The following is a 13,524-nucleotide window of genomic DNA, read 5'->3' as shown; positions in this document are numbered from 1 at the left end:
AACTCAAAAGGTAGTGCTTTACTGTAACATTGAGTCTTGTCCACTCACTTTCCTATAGTGCTGTCATTAGCCAGAGTCAGCCTGTGCAAATAGAGGCTACATCTATCTAAGGAGAGTGGAAGTGTGTTTTCACATGTAGTATAAATATTTAGGTAAAGACATTTCAAACTTTATTGTGCATACAAATCACCTGCGGATCCTGTTAAAATACAGATTCTGATCCTGTAGATCTGGGGGTACTGAGATTCTGCATTTGTAACAAGCTCCCAGGTGATGCTGGTATTGCTGGTCCCCAGACTATACTATGAGTATCAAGGATCTAGGTTGTAAAAATCTGAGTTAATGTGTGTCAACAATTCTCTCCTCTCTCAAAGGTCTTAATAACCTCAAAAATCATCTGTCCAACAAGTACAACAAGGAGTTCCAATCAACAAAGTTTAAACTCAAAAAATTAAACCAACTACCAGGGTGAACTTCTAGATAAATGTCCAACAATAAGCACCACAACCGTTCAGAGATCAAACTTTTTGCAACTACCGTGTGTGGAGTGCTTATTGCCAGGCACCATGTAGAGTTTACTCTGTGGTACCCAGTCATGCTGGAATCTGAATGCAGGCAAACTGGATACATAAAACAGAAGAAGGGAAGATGTCACCCATGGGTACCATTTATTAAGCTCTTATGCTGTGCCGGGCACTTTACAGACATTCTCCTATTTAATTCTCACAGCAGTAAGAGGAAAGTATTATCATTGTCCCCATTTTTCAGAAACAGGAGGCCAAGATGCAGAGAAGTCAAGCCACATGCTCGAATCTGCACCATTCTTGAGTGTGAAACCAGGAATTGAACCTTCAGTCTCTTGATTCATCTTCGACAGAATTTTTCATTGTTTGGAACGGAAATGCTGTCCCCAGTCCTAAAACGAGATGAACAGCTAGCAGAACGGGCTGAGAAAACGAAGATCCCTCCCAAAATAGGTGGCACGTACAGAGACAGACAGACACACATACGCACGCACACACACACACACAACTGAGCTGCTTTTGGTCTCCTTCCCTAAAATCTAAAATCTGGGCCGAGAAAACAGATCTGCTAACGAGCCCTTACTTATCCCTGGGTATCCCACAGTCTTCCAGGCCATTAACCTCCTAGTTACAATTCAAATCCATATTGTCAATGGCTGTAATCATCTATAATTCAGAAGAACCTTCTCCAAAATACTCACAGACTGGCAATTCCCTACTGTGCTTCAAGTGATTAATCAACCAAGTTAATCAACAAGTCCTTAAAATTGGACTGAAATCAACTTCAAAGGCATCTCTAATCAGCCGTCTCTGAGCAGTGGGCACTAGTAGGGGTAATCACGAGGACGATTTTGCAACCACTTTTCTAGCCCCAGGGGAGCCAGAGGTAGTTCCTGATACAGTGAGGTGGGAAGAGGGGAACTTCAAGGAATTTTGGTAGCATACGTAGGCTCTTTCTTTTTTTTTTTTTTTTTTACGGTATGCGGGCCTCTCACTGTTGTGGCCTCTCCCGCTGCGGAGCACAGGCTCCGGACGCGCAGGCTCAGCGGCCATGGCCCAGCCGCTCCGCAGCATGTGGGATCTTCCCAGACCGGGGTACGAACCCGTGTCCCCTGCATCGGCAGGCGGACTCCCAACCACTGCGCCACCAGGGAAGCCCCCCATAGGCTCTTTCTTGTAATTGCTATCCAAGGAGTTGCAACAGACCAAACTCACACTAAATCAGTATCAACTCTATATACAGAGACATGCTAATTGGAAGGAACATGACTTTATTACTATCAGGAGAAAGACTACTGGGAGCTCAGAACCTGTTTGGATTTGAAGGTTTTAAAGGTGGATGGGAGAGGGAGAGGCGGTACAGACAAGGAGAGAGAATGTGTGTAATTCAGTGTGGGCTTGTTTTAACACGGAGAGAAGACTTTTTAGAAAAAAATTTATTGAAATATAGTTAATTTACAACGTTGTGTTAGTTTCAGGTGTACAGTAAAGTGATTCAGTTATACATATATATATATGTTTCTATATATATATACTTTTTTACATTCTCTTCCATTATAAGTTATTACAAGACATTGAGTATAGTTCACTGTTCTATACAGTAGGTACTTGTTGGTTATCTATTTTATATACAGTAGTGTGTATATTTTAATCCCAAACTCCTAATTTATCCCTCTCCCCCCACCTTTTAAAAGACATATGCAGCTGGTGGGAAATGGTGGGTTGTATTGATCAAAAATGAATTCTGTTATCTTAGAGGATAGAAGAACATTCAGTTAAGTTATAAAATGCATTTGTGAGAGCAATGGCTTCCAAAGCAAGATGTGTGCAAAAAGTCCCATTGGGATATGGGAAGAAAATATTAGAACCTCTAATAGAGGTTTTTTTTAGTTAAAATTAAGAGGGAAATTAAGCTTTATGGATATGTAACATATGATTGACAGTGGGCTAAGTGCATAACGTAGAAATGAATATGCATACATTTGGCTGTATAATCCAACATTTTCCTGGTAGAGGAGAGACTCTTTAGCTAGTAAGATTGCTTATGTGTGAATATGTGTGTTCAGAAAGATTCTAAATGTTATGTTGGTAGAAAGAAAATGCACTAGAATGAATAAAGTGTTAGATATTTACATAATGGAACATTACAGAGCTGTTAAAATGAATAAACTGAATTTAGATAAATCTCAAAATGCCACATGAAAAAAAGTAAGCTGCAGAATAATGTATTCAGTGTGATTCCATTCATGTATAGTTTTAAAAACATACAAAACAATATCGTATGTTGTTTATTAACATTTGCACATAGAAAAGGCATCATGAATAAGAGGGGTGCTCACTAATTTGAGAGTGATGGTAACCCCTGGGAGAAAATTAAGGGCACAAGATTAGAAAAGACCACAAAGGAAGTCTGAACAAAGCATTAACATTGGTTCCCTCTGGGAGATGGGAGTGGCTGCTTGCTAGCTTATTAAATGAATCTATCCTCTTGCGTATGTTCAGAATAGTTCATGGTCATCAAGGAAAAGAAATGTGCTAAACTGGTGGGTTGAGGAGACTGCATCCTGGACAGTGAGATTTGTAAGTCACAGTATGGGGAGGCTACACTAGACTACTTGCTGGGGGCCCCAAGAGTGAGATGAGCTGAAATGAGATGAACAGGGTGTTTAGACAAGAGAAACAGAGGGTGCAGCCAAGACTAAGTCGTGCTGCTGCCACTTCCGGGTCGATCCTGCGTGGAGCTTTTCTCCTCATGCTAATTGCGTATGCTAATTGCGTCATAATTAGCAGAGCCATGTGCAAATGAAAATCAGGTTATCTGGAGCAATGTGACCTGTGATCACCTGTGAGCCCCATCTTGGAGGATTTGGGGTGAATTTGAGAGGGATACGAGAGAAGTATAAAAACCGGGCTCATAGGGACCAGTTAAGCCAGTCGGCCCCGGCTCCGTATCAGCAATACCGGGGCAGCTTAAGCGCGCCTGCCTCCTCTCCAGACCAATTGGATCAGCATCTCTGGGAGTGGAGACCTGACGTGGGCATTTAATGTAAAGTTCCTCAGCTTATTTCAGTGTGCAGCCTAGGTTGAGAACCTTGGGCTATAATGTGTGCTCCAGGGCTCCATAACCACGGGTTCTGTCTGTCTTTACTACTTCTGGGCTGGTAACAACCAATGTAACTTGTTTTTGCAAATACACATTGCTTTGCCTGCCCTGCTGGTTGCTTTTTCTGCTCAGACATAGACCTCAGAGGGAAATGGAGAGTAGAGTCAATGGCTCTTAAAGGAATCTCTGAGACTATGTGATATAACGTCTCCATTTTCAAAATGAAGAAACAGGTCCTGAAACACAAAAATACCTTGACCCAAAGACACACAATGAATTAGTAGTAGATCCAGAATTCAAATACTGATTTTCTGACACCATCTTGAAAATAAAATGAAAGGAAATTCTATTAATAAGGGTTTATTGTCCAGAGGTGATATTGTTAACCTGAAGTGGTTTGAGAAGGTGTTTTTGAGTGGACATTCTTTCAAGCACAAAATAATTTATCATTATCCTAATTGTATGGAAATGAGAGCTTCTCATACATCTGAAGGTTCATGAAAACATCTTGTGCAGTTAACTATTTTAAGTGCTCCCACTATGATCTTACTTTTAGCATGAATTTATTTTATTTTTGAGGGAGTGTTTACTTAGCATGAAAAGCTCCAATCTACCCTGTTTGAATGGTTATGCACTAACATTATCAGAAGCCAAATTAATAAGTTTTTGAAGGGCTCTTTACCCTGAGGAAACGGCTTGGAATAGAGTGGGCTCAATAATAGGAATAAAAAAATAATAATAGAAAACATTTATTAGCACTTGCTGGGCACTCTAAGTGACACAGTTGCCACATTTAGTGAATAAAAACACAATAAATCCAGTTAAACTTGGATTTCAGATAAACAGTGACTGCTTCTTTAGTATGATTTCCTATATTTTTCTTTGCTGATTCTGTCAACTCACTAAATGAATTAACCCCATTTATTCTTTACAACCCTACCAGGGAGGTTCTATTATAATTCCCATGATACAGTTGAGAAAACAGGGGCAGAGTGTTAGGTTAACTCACCGAAAGTGACAGAGCTAGTATGTGGCAGAGTCGGGGTTTGAACCAAGGAAGTCTAGCTCCAGAGCCTGTTCATTTAACCACAACAATACACTGCCTCTCTTAATTAATAATGGGAAAACCATTCAACAGTGATTCAGTCAGCAAACATTTATTCTGTCTACCATGGTTAAGCACCATGTCTGGTGAGAGGAACTAACACCCGAGAGAGACAAACATGGAAAAGACACTGGGCGGCTTCGGCGGTCTTTGCGCTGCAGCTTCCTCCTGTGTACAGTGAAAGGATAAAGCCAGATCACTAGTTCTCAACTCGGTTGGGCAATGGGGGATTTGCTAAAGTCCGGATGACTCTCCTCACCTCCACAGATTCTGAAACAAGGGGTGCTTAGGGGTGGATTCTTTGAATCTGGATTTTTTAAAGCAAGCTCTCCAGTTGAGGCTGATGAATCTGAAGTTTGAGACCCTACAAACTATACCATCGAATCAAGTTAGAGCTGGGAGCAGTGATTCTCAACCTTGGCTCCCACCGTGAAATCACTCGGTGGGCTCTACCCCGCACCCAGTGAGTTACAACCTCCCCAGGCAAATCTTTTTCTTTTTTTTCTTTTTTTTTTTTGGCCACGCCCTGTGGCTTATGGGATCTTAGTTCCCATAAGTACCAGGGATTGAATCCGGGCCCTCTTGGCAGTCAAAGTGCCGAGTCCTAACCACTGGACCACCAGGAAATTCCCCTTCCCAGGTGATTCTAATGTGCAGCCAGGGTTGAGAATCATGAAGTTTAGTCAACCTAATCTGAGTAAGATAATTGATTTTTACTTTTATTTATTTAGTTATCTATTTACTGTTTTATTTTTAAAAATTGAAGTAGAGTTGATTTACAATGTTATATTAGTTTTAGGTGTACAACATAGTGATTCAATATTTTTATAGATTATACTCCATTTGAAGTTATTGTAAAATATTGGCTCTATTCCCTGTGCTATACATTATATCCTTGTAGCTTATTTATTTTATACATAGTAGTTTGTACCTCTTACTCTGCCACCCCTATTTTGCCCCTCCTTCCACCCGTCTCCCCTCCCCTCTCCCCTACCTAAAAGTTGAGAGTTATGTTTTATTCGACAGAAATTTTTAGGACTTCAAGCCTGGGAGGCAGCATCTCAAGTAACCCTGAGAAAACTGCTCCAAGGAGGTTGGGGTTGGGGGGTGGCTAGGATATATAGTATCCTAGGATATATAGTAGTTTTGCAACAAAGGGCAGGTAGTAGGAACAAAAGATTACTGTTAATTAAAGAAAACTAGAAATCTCAAGTTAAGGAATCTAGTGCTTTTCTATGTATGGGAAGATGCAAGAATCTGGGCTCACTGGAATCATTCCTTTGATATGCATCTCAGCTATCTGGGGCCAATATCCTGTGTTTTCACATCCTGAGTTTCCTCAGGACTCATCTGGGGAGTTGCTGCAGTCTGATGGCTGCTAGATGGCAGGTATTCTTTCCTTCCTGGTGTCCCTCAGGGCTCACCAGCTCACCAGCTGAGGGTGGCTACAATTGCTGATGACTGTGACATCCTTTGTTTACTGATATAGCAGGCAGTATTCCATTTCTCATAACCACTAGTTTCCTTTCTGTATCTGTGAGTCTGTTTCTGTTTTATCATATTTGTTTGTTTTATTTTTTTTATTCCACATGTAAGTGAAAACATACAGTATTTGTCTACCTCTGTCTGACTTACTTCACTTAGCATAATACCCTCCAGTTCCATCCATGTTGTTGCAAATGGAAATTTTTTCTTCTTTTTTATGGCTGAGTAATATTCCATTGTATATATGTACCACATCTTCCTTATCCATTCATCTACTGATGGACACTTAGGTTGCTTCCATGTCTTGGCTATTGTAAATAGTGCTGCAATGAACATTGGGGTGTATGTATCTTTTCAAATTAGTGTTTTCATTTTCTTTGGGTATATACCCAGGAGTGGAATTGCTAGTTCACTCTTGGTAGGAATGTAAATAGATAATTTATTAGTTTTAGATTTTCATTGTATTTAACTCTTTGTTGGCTATGGAGGACATTCATTCATTCATTCCTTGACTCATCAAATATGTAGTAAGTGCTTGCTACACTGTGTTGTACTACATAGAGGAATATGATGGTCAACAAGAAAAACAGAATTACTGCCCTTGTGGAACTTTAATGAGAGACATTTTTGTAATGATTATAAAAGTAAAGTATTTAGACTCAGATTTAACATCCATCAGAGGAATGTCCGTGGGAATGGCATTGTAACGAACTCTAAAAAATCTGTACTTCCAGATAAGCAACACCAGTAAAAATTGTTAAAAACTAACTTTTTCAGAACTCTGGAGATTAACCAAAGGCTTGCAACAATCTAAAAAACACTTAATCAAGGAAAACAGATAAATATCAATAAGAACAGAGAGCTTTGTGACATTTTAACTTGATCCATTCAAACCCCTCTCCTCAGCTCCATGATAGCCCTGAAAACCAAAAGCCTGCAACCACAGTGAAAACCAGCAGCCTGGTGGCCACTGAAGGGAAAGAACGAGTATGGAGCTCTCCAGAAGCGCTATTCTCAGATAATTATCATTACTGACCTGTCTGACAGTTGCCTGGAAACACCCACTAACAAGGCTTCTATTTACCTGACCTGACTCAGAGCCTACTCTTTGCAAAGGTCCTTTTCCCTTTAGGCATTTGTCAGAACCAATCAGTGGCAGTTGTTTAACATAGCAGCTGCCTCAGGCAGCAGTAAACATTTGAGCAAACAAAAAGCTGACCAAAAAACTTAAAAGGAAAAGGTGAAAAATGAGATGTCCATTGAGGGCTTTGAAAATTTCTGACATGTTCCTGAGAATCTAGAAGAGTACACACATGCACAAGGCTGCACGTGCTCGGGAAAGAATTGAGAGGGCCCTAAGTTCTCACTGCTGACCTTGAGGCTTTGCACAAGCAGGAGGTGAAGGCTGAGGAAGAGTTGTAAACTGCCTTCCAGGGCATTGAAGTGGTGGCCCTACCATACAGAGACCCTGGGCAAAGGCTGGGTGACTTGTTCCAAGAATTTAAGGAAATTTCTGTCCAATTATTAACTGACCATTAAGCTAAGCAAACAGAAACTTCGATGCCCACACATAACAAGGAATACAAATTTAATTTATTTTTATTTGTATTTATTTATTTATTTGGCTGCGTCGGGTCTTAGTTGTGGCATGTGGGATCTGCATTGCCGCTTGCGGGATCTTTGTTGCAGCATTCAGACTCTTAGTTGCAGCAGGCGGGATTTAGTTCCCTGACCAGGGATTGAACCTGGGCCCCCTGCATTGGGAGTGCAGAATCTTAGCCACTGGACCACCAGGGAAGTCCCAAATTTTAAATAATTAGTACAGGAAAGTCACTAAACAAACAGCAGAAGCAACAGTGAAAACAACACATGGTGAGAGAATCAGAAAGATCTCAGGTTAATAACTTAGCCTTCTACATTAACAAACTAGAAAAGGAAGAGCAAACTAAACCCAAAGCAACTAGATGGAAGGCAACAATAAAGCTTAGAGAGAAATTAATGGTAGAGAAAAGAAAAATAATAGAGAAAATTATTAATAAAATGAAATTTTGGTTCTTGGAAAATATAAACAAAATTAACAAACCCTTATCTAGACAGATGAAGAAAAAAAGAGAAAAGACTCAAATTAATAAAATCGAGAATGAAAATAGGGTCATGACTACCAATCTGATAGAAATAAAAAAAACTATAAGAGAATATTATGAACAACTGTATGCCAACAAATAGAAAATCTAGAAGAAATGGACAAGTTCTTAGAAAAACAAAGATTACCAACACTGACTCAAAAAGATCTGAATATCAAGTGAAGAAAAAAACGTACACAAAACAAATTCCAGACCCAGATGGCTTCACTGGCAAATTCTACCAAATGTTTAAAGAAGATATAACAACAATCTTTCAAAAAATCTTCTTAAAAATAGAAAAGGAGGAAATACTTTCCAACTCATTTTATTAGCTAATTTTACTCTGATACTGAAACCAGACAAAGGCATAACAAGGAAACTATAAGCCAATATATTTTGTATATATAGTCACAAAAATCTTCAACACAATGTAAAAAATATATCCAGTAAAATATTTAAAAAATTACACACCACAACCGAGTGGGATTTATTCCAGGAATATAATGCTGGTTGAATATATTAAAAAAATCAATCAATGTAATATGTCACACTAATAGAATTAAGGACAAAATTACATGATAATTTTTTTTTTTTAATTAAGGGTACTTTTTATTTATTTATTTTTGGCCGTGTTGGGTCTTCGTTTCTGTGCGAGGGCTTTCTCTAGTTGTGGCAAGCGGGGGCCACTCTTCATCGTAGTGCGCAGGCCTCTCATTATTGTGGCCTCTCTTGTTGCGGAGCACAAGCTCCAGACGCACAGGCTCAGTAGTTGTGGCTCACGGACCTAGTTGCTCCGCGGCATGTGGGATCTTCCCAGACCAGGGCTCGAACCCGTGTCCCCTGAATTAGCAGGCAGATTCTCAACCACTGCGCCACCAGGGAAGCCCCTACATGATAATTTTAATAAATGCAGAAAAGGCATTTGAGAAAATCTAATCCTCTTTCCTGATAAAAATACTCAATAAACTAAGACTAGAAAGGAACTTCCTCAACTTGATAAAGTACATCTATGAAAAATTCATAGCTAACATCATACTTAATGGTGAAGGAATGAAAGTTTTCCCCTTAAGATCAGGAACAAGACAAGGATGTCCAATTTTGCCACTTTTATTAATTGTCCTAGTTTCTAACTAGGGCAATTAGACAAGAAAAATAAATAAAGGCATTCATATTGGCAAGAAAGAAGTAAAACTTGCATCTTGGCATGTTTTTGCAGATGACAAAATCTTGTATACAGAATATCCAAAGGAAGAAAGACTGCGAAAGCAAACAAATTATTTTAGCAAGATACAGGATACACTATCAACATGCAAAAATCACTTGTATTTTTATACACCAGCAATGAACAATCCAAAAAGAAAACGAAGAAAACAATTCCACTAACAGTAGCATTAAAAATAATAAAATACTCAGGAAATTTAATACAAGAAGTATAAGACTTGTACACTACAAACTGTGAAACATCCTTGCAGACAACTCAAGAAGACCTAAAATAATGGAAAGACAGAATGTATTCAGGGATCAGAAGACTTCAGATTGTTAGGATGGCAACACTCCCCAAATTGATCTATTTACAAATTCAACACGATGCCTATTAAAATTCTTCTCCCATTTTTGCAGCAGTTGACAAGTTGATCCTAAAAGTCGTATAGAAATGCAAGGGATCCTAAATTGCCAAAACAATCTTGAAAAAGAGCAAGTTTGAAGGACTCACATTTCCTCATTTCAAAAGTGACCGCAACCAACACAAGTATCTAGGCGGATAGAAGAAGTCTATCTGGGACATGGCTGCTAGTGTCGCAGATAAAAGAGAGAAGAGGACTACTACACGACGACTCTGCTCATGATTGGTTCATGTCACTCTGGTTCACACTCCATTTGCCAAATAAGTCATATGGCCAAGCCTGATATCAGTGGGAAAAATGTATATTCCTCTCTTAAGGAGGGGGAGGGAATATTGTGAGCAGTTATATTAAATACCACAGGCAATTTTTCAGATAGACTGATGGCATACTAATATGGGGTCTAGTCATAACAGAAGGGTATATTGGGACCATTCTCTTTGCCCTCTCCTCCCTGCAAGTTTATAAGGCATTACAATTAAGGATAAATGTGATGTTTGAAATATAAATGAATGCTATTTGGCAACACAATACAAAAAAAAATTGACGGATTACCAGCATCCGGGCAGCATATTTCTTGAGTACCTGGCTGCTTTCAATACTCAGATTGCCCCAGAAAAAGGTCAGCCCATAGCTTTCTGTCCCTGGGCAGCCTGAGCAGTAGTACATATACGCTGCCCTTGGCTATCGCCATCCATACTGGTAGAAGAGCTCTTTATTCCTTAACCATTCAAGGCACAATCCGGCTCATGGGGGCTCACCCTGTTCTCCATCACTGGTGAGCGTTGTGCCCTCGCTGGGTGGTGAGATGCTATAACCCTTCCCTCTCTCCTGCCTCCTGAAAGGATGGAGGTGGCATTTAAGTTTCTTCTGTTTTATTTTCCCTTTGGATATCTGCCTTCTTGATATAAAGATTTCATCATTTACAGAATAAGGAATGTTCTCTCAGCTCTACTCTGGGAAACAGACATTTAGTTTTTAATCAGCCTAAATGAATGAATCTGCTTATTCACAGGCACAGTCCTGCTCCTGATTTTCTGCAACTTTCATCTCTCTTGGAATCTCTAGAAAAAAAGACAAAAACCACCTCTGGTCACAAAGATAAGGACTGGAATGGCTTCAGATACATTAGGAAGTGACTTGGGATTTCCCATCTGGTTCTAATTATGCAGGCTTCTGAGAAGCACGTAGTCATGGGTGTGTTGACATCATCTTCACACTTTCTGAGGCCTCTGCCAGGGAATCAGTCAGGATCTAGGAACAGGGCAAAGAGGTGTTAAGGTAAAATCTCCTTCTGAAAGGGCACATTTCCTGGTCCTGTAGCAACAAGGGACCATTTCTAGGAACTTCAGAATTTAGATACATGCAAGATGTTCAGTCATGCTCATGAGTAATGAAATGCTATTTTTGAATAGCAGTGAGATCCAGTTATTTATCTATCAAATTGACAAAAGTTAAAATGTTTGGTAAAACCCAGTGAGTGTGAGGAAATAGGCATTCTCATTCATTTGATGTGGGTGTGTTGTCCAGTGCAGCTTCTTTGCAGAGCAGTTTGGAAACACCTGTCAAAGAAAAAAATGCTTTCCCTTTGGCTCAGTGATTGATCCTCTGTGAACAGATTTTACAGATACATGAATCTGTGTGCAAAGACATGTTTAGACCAGCTTTCCCCTTGCTGCATGGTATTGTACTGTACCTGCCTTATACTGTAACTAACCTAGATGTTTATCAGTAGCAGACTAATTAAATGAATTAAGGCCTATCTATAATACAGAATACCATGAGGCTGTTTAAAGCACTGAAAAATATCGGTGTACGCTGGCATGGAAAGAGAGTCAACACATCTTGCTAAGTGTTAAAAGCAAGTTAGAAGATGATTCTTTTAAATGAGGGATCTTCAACTTCAGCACTATTGACAACTTGGGTCAGATAAGTCTTTGTAGTGGGGACTTTGCTGTGCATTGTAGGATGTTTTGCAGCATCTACTGAGCAGACGCCAGCGGCAATCCCTACCACTCTCAAGCCATGATGATAAAATATGTCTCCAGACATGGCCAGATGTCCCCTGGGGAGAGGGCTGCAAAAGCATCCCTGGTTAGGAACCGCGGCTCTAGATGCGTGTAAGTTAAGAGCTGTGGGTGTTTGTGTGTGCACAGATCGTGTTTAGAATAACCATATGAATGACTGGCTGCCTCTGTACAGCTGGGGCTAGGATGGTAGGCGGGAGAAAGACCCAGGTTTCACTGTAAATACTTTTGTATTGTTTGAGTTTTAGCATGTGTGCCATTTAAAAACTCAGATTAAAAGTAAACTACACAATGATATCTCCATGACTGCTGAAGTTAGAGGTAGAAAGAGCATTTTTTAAAATGCCATTTTGACCCAAAGAGCTTGGTACCTTTTTTTCCCTTGCAGTTTGGAATGTGCTCAGGGTGAAGGGTTATAGAACAGCAGCAAGATGGGCTGCCACTGTGCACCACGATGAACGCGTTCTTGGAGATATAAACAGAGCCCCTGTAGCCACCACTGAATAAGTTTGGGAAAATGATTTTCTGGAAAGAGCATGAACGGACCTTTGGAACTAGAACGATTTAGGTTTTAATCCAAGATTTGCCTGTTAAAGGCATGTGTCCTTGCCCAAATTAACTCTCTGAGCCTCAGTTTCCTCATTTGTAAAGTGAGCAAAAACGTATCCAGTTCATAGAAATTCTGTGATTATTAAATAATACACACACATATACACAATTTCTACATAAAACTCTGGTGACTGCCAGTTAAGAGTACCCTTTCTGAATGCCAGTTACACGGGGCCCGCATCATGATAATCAAGAGCTTTTTGTTTGGAATCAGACTAACCTACATCCAAATCTCAACTCTGCCACAAGGTTGCCTTGTGACCTTAGGAAAATCAATTAACTTCTCTGGACCTCATTTTTCTCATTTTTTTCTATATTAAAAAAAATTCCCATCACAGAAATTGGAGGCACCTGACACATGGCCCACTTTGATTCTACAAAGGCTGAAGGGTTGGAAATATGTCTCAGATCCTGTATTACTTAGGGACAGAACTCAAACTGGTTTAGGTCACAAAGGAGATTCAATGATCCACGTCCAGGCATCCCCTGGAGATAATGCAGGCTCAGTTCTAGACCACTGCAATAAAGCAAATATCAAAATAAAGTGAGTCACACAAATTTTTTGGTTTCCCAGTGCACATAAAAGTTTTATTTACACTATACCATAGTCTATTACATATGCAATAGCATTATGTCTAAAAAGACAACGTATATACCTTAATTTAAAAATACTGTATTGCTAAAAAAAAAAATGCTATTATCTGAGCCTTCAGTGGGTCAAGATAGTAACATCCAAGATCACTGATAACAGATCATGATAACAAATAAAATAATAATGAAAACTTTAGAAATATTGTGAGAATTACCAAAATGTGACACAGAAACACAAAATGAACAAATGCCGTCAGAAAAATGATGTCGGTAGACTTGCTCCATGTAGGGTTTGCATAAATCTTCAATTTGTAAAAAACACAGTATCTACAAAG

The 13,524-nt window shown here is 39.5% G+C and overlaps 1 non-coding gene across 1 annotated transcript; it reads right to left on the bottom strand.

Moving 5' to 3' along the window:
• Positions 1 to 7,941: 7,941 nt before the first annotated feature.
• Positions 7,942 to 8,014, bottom strand: TRNAG-CCC (transfer RNA glycine (anticodon CCC)). The gene has a single exon. It is a non-coding gene; the product is annotated as a tRNA-Gly (tRNA).
• Between the last annotated feature and the right edge of the window lie 5,510 nt (positions 8,015 to 13,524).

The sequence above is a fragment of the Aethalodelphis obliquidens genome, unplaced genomic scaffold (genome assembly GCF_003676395.1).
Source record: "Aethalodelphis obliquidens isolate GAN/ISIS:26980383/991018 unplaced genomic scaffold, ASM367639v1 scaffold18, whole genome shotgun sequence".
NCBI lineage: Eukaryota > Metazoa > Chordata > Mammalia > Artiodactyla > Delphinidae > Aethalodelphis > Aethalodelphis obliquidens.
Note: the sequence above shows the minus strand (reverse complement) of the source record. Positions and strands in the feature narration are given on the sequence as shown.